Raw genomic sequence first — 2,964 nt, forward strand, 5'->3', positions numbered from 1 at the left:
TCAGACCTCACAGAACTTATCTGCCCCTAAATAAAAGTTTGTCAGAGGATTCTCACTCCCAGCTTTCTGTTGCTACCACTTGATCTCCATACCCCCCTTATCCTACAAGTTAACCACTACATGAATTTCTGATTTCTTCTTTCTGTGAGTATCTTTGCAAAGTTAAGCATATTTGAATATACACACACGTATTCTTATTTAACCTTTTATTTTACACCAAAGGTGGCATGTATGTGTTCACAATTTTTATGCAAATTTTTAAAATTTAATTTTTATTTTATATTATAGTTGATTTAAAATGTTGTATTAGTTTCAGGTGTACAGCACAGTGATTCAGTTATACATATACATATATCCATTCTTTTTCAGATTCCTTTCCCATATAGGTTACTATAGATTATGGAGTAGAGTTCCCTGTTCTATGCAGTAAGTCCTTGTCAATTATCTATGTTATATATAGTAGTGTGTATATGTTAATCCCAAACTCCTTATTTATCCCTCCCCCCTTTCCTCTTTGGTAATCATAAGTTTGTTTTCAAAGTCTGTGAGTCTGTTTCTGTTTTATAAATAAGTTCATTTGTGTCATTTTCTTTATATTCCACATATAAGTGATATCATATGATATTTGTCTTTCTCTGTTTGACTTGCTTCACTTGGTATGATGATCTCTAGGTCCATCCATATTGCTGCAAATGGCATTATTTCATTCATTTTTATGGCTGAGTAGTATTCCATCGTATATATGTACCACATCTTCTTTATCCATTCCTCTGTCAATGGACATTTAGGTTGCTTCCACGTCTTGACTAATGTAAATAGTGCTATCAAATCTGTCATTTTCTAAAATTTGATTTTCTGGATTTTGAGTAATAGTTATCAAAGCCTCTTTCCATTTTTAGGTTATAAAGAAATTATCCCATGTTTTAATCTAGTACTTTTAGCTTTTAATTTTTAATGTAATATACACTGTGAAGTACATATGTAATTTTATCTATTTTCAAATGGCTATCCAATTGCCCCAACACCATTTATTAAAGAGCCCATCCCCTTACCCCAACAGACTGAGATGCCATCTAAAGCAAACACTAATGTTTGTATGCACTTGGCTCTGTTTTCAGACTTGTTCTGAACTTCCTGCTCCATTGATCTATTTGTCTATTCCTGCACCAATACCACATTGTTTTAATATCTAGTTGGGCTAGTTGTCCCCTCAGTCTCCCATTCTTATTGTTTATTTTATCATAAAATCTTTAGAATCAACCTGTCTAGCCTCAGAAAGTAATTTGTTAGGTTTTTAAAGTGAGATTGTGTTAAATTTTACACTTTGACTTGGAGAAAACTGACATCTCTGTGATGTTGAGTCATTCCACCCAAAAATGGGGGATTTCTTTCCGTTCATTCAAGTCTACTTTCGTTATCTTCAGGAATGTTTTATAATTTTCTCACGTAGGTTTTTGTGTACTTCTTGAGTTTATTCCTAGGTGCTTATTTTTCTTTTCTGGTGTTACTGTAATTAGGGTCCATTTTATCTTCTAGTTTGTTATTATAAATACAGACTAAGGTGATTTTTGTATGTTAATTTACTATCCTGCTCCTATACCAAATTCTCAGATTGTTAGTATGAATTTAAGACTTGATACTCCCAGGGTTTTCCAAGTATGCAATCATATCAGATCACCCACAAATAGAAATCTTTTCTTCCAATTCTTTTCCTTTTCCATTCTTACAGTTCCAATTTTTTCTCCTGAGCCTTAATTATTTTCTTCAGAGCTAAGAGTGATGGAATGATGGACAGAAGTTTCTGGGGAGGTGGGAGGGACGGCAGTCTGGAGCATGGGAGGATAGAGTCTTTGACCAAAGTGGGAGAGGCACGTTTCTCTGAGAGAGGAGAAGGCAGTAGAGTTTGAGCCTTTGGCTTGTTAATCTCCTCTGGAGAGAGGGATCACGGGGTGGAGGTGAGTGTCGGCCTCCGGAAGTAACACGGCTTGGAAAGAGAAAAGGGTAAAACAGCACCCCTTCTAGTGCTGTGGAGGACACTAAGCTTAGCATTGGGCCAAACCCACTCTAAACTAGCCTGGGTCCTGACTTTTCTGGTGAAACCAGGAAAATTCATTCACAGTTTGCTGCCAAATAAATGAATAACCAAATGTTTTCAAGTGACCTATAATTCTGTGGGAAGGAGTTAGCTAATCTTAAGAATCCTTATAAATGATTAAATCAAAGCTCCTTGCCTTCAAGGAGTCATTTGATTCACTTTATATCAATGGTTGTGTATATTAGCAACACCTGAGGATCTTTAAGAAAATAATCAGTTCCAGGTCCCATTGCTAGAGATTTAATTTGGGGATGGAGCCCCAGGGTAGCTGCAGTTTTGGAAGGCTCCCAGGTGGTTCTAATGTAGCCAAAGTTGAGAGTCCTAGCCTACCCTACAGATGTGCGAGTCTGTGTTACCTGTGTCTGCTTAAGCTGCCAGGAGGCGGCCACCTAGCTCAAATGTGCAAGGAGGAGTATTGCTTTCTTAACTCAAATTCCAAGTGCTGCATACACAGAAGCCTGGGGCCCAGCCCCTGTATCTTACAATTCAGTTTGCTGAGTTCTACTCCGTACCTCCAGTGTGCCCCGCAAAGGGCTAAGCACTTCTGCAAATATAAAACGCCTGAGGCTCAACCAGGTGAAGAGACTTCCACCTTTCTGTTTTAGGTAACCCTGCATCACTTTTAGTTGCAACACTGAATCACTGAAACGCGTTTCTATTTCTAACTTCTTGGGCAGAGGCCTCAAACACCTTTGGCCCGCGGCGGACAGCCCTTCGGCCCAGCAGCGGACGGCCCCTCGGCCTCAGGGCTCGGAGGCCGAAGACCTGCCCTAATAAGGTAGCGCCCGGGGATTGGCTCAGGGTCGCACTTGTAGGCGCGCCCTGCCTCGCGCACGCGCACAGCTTCCGCGCCAGTCTCCTGAGAAGCG

The sequence above is a fragment of the Lipotes vexillifer genome, unplaced genomic scaffold (genome assembly GCF_000442215.2).
Source record: "Lipotes vexillifer unplaced genomic scaffold, Lipotes_vexillifer_v1.1 scaffold177, whole genome shotgun sequence".
Taxonomy (NCBI): Eukaryota; Metazoa; Chordata; class Mammalia; order Artiodactyla; family Lipotidae; genus Lipotes; species Lipotes vexillifer.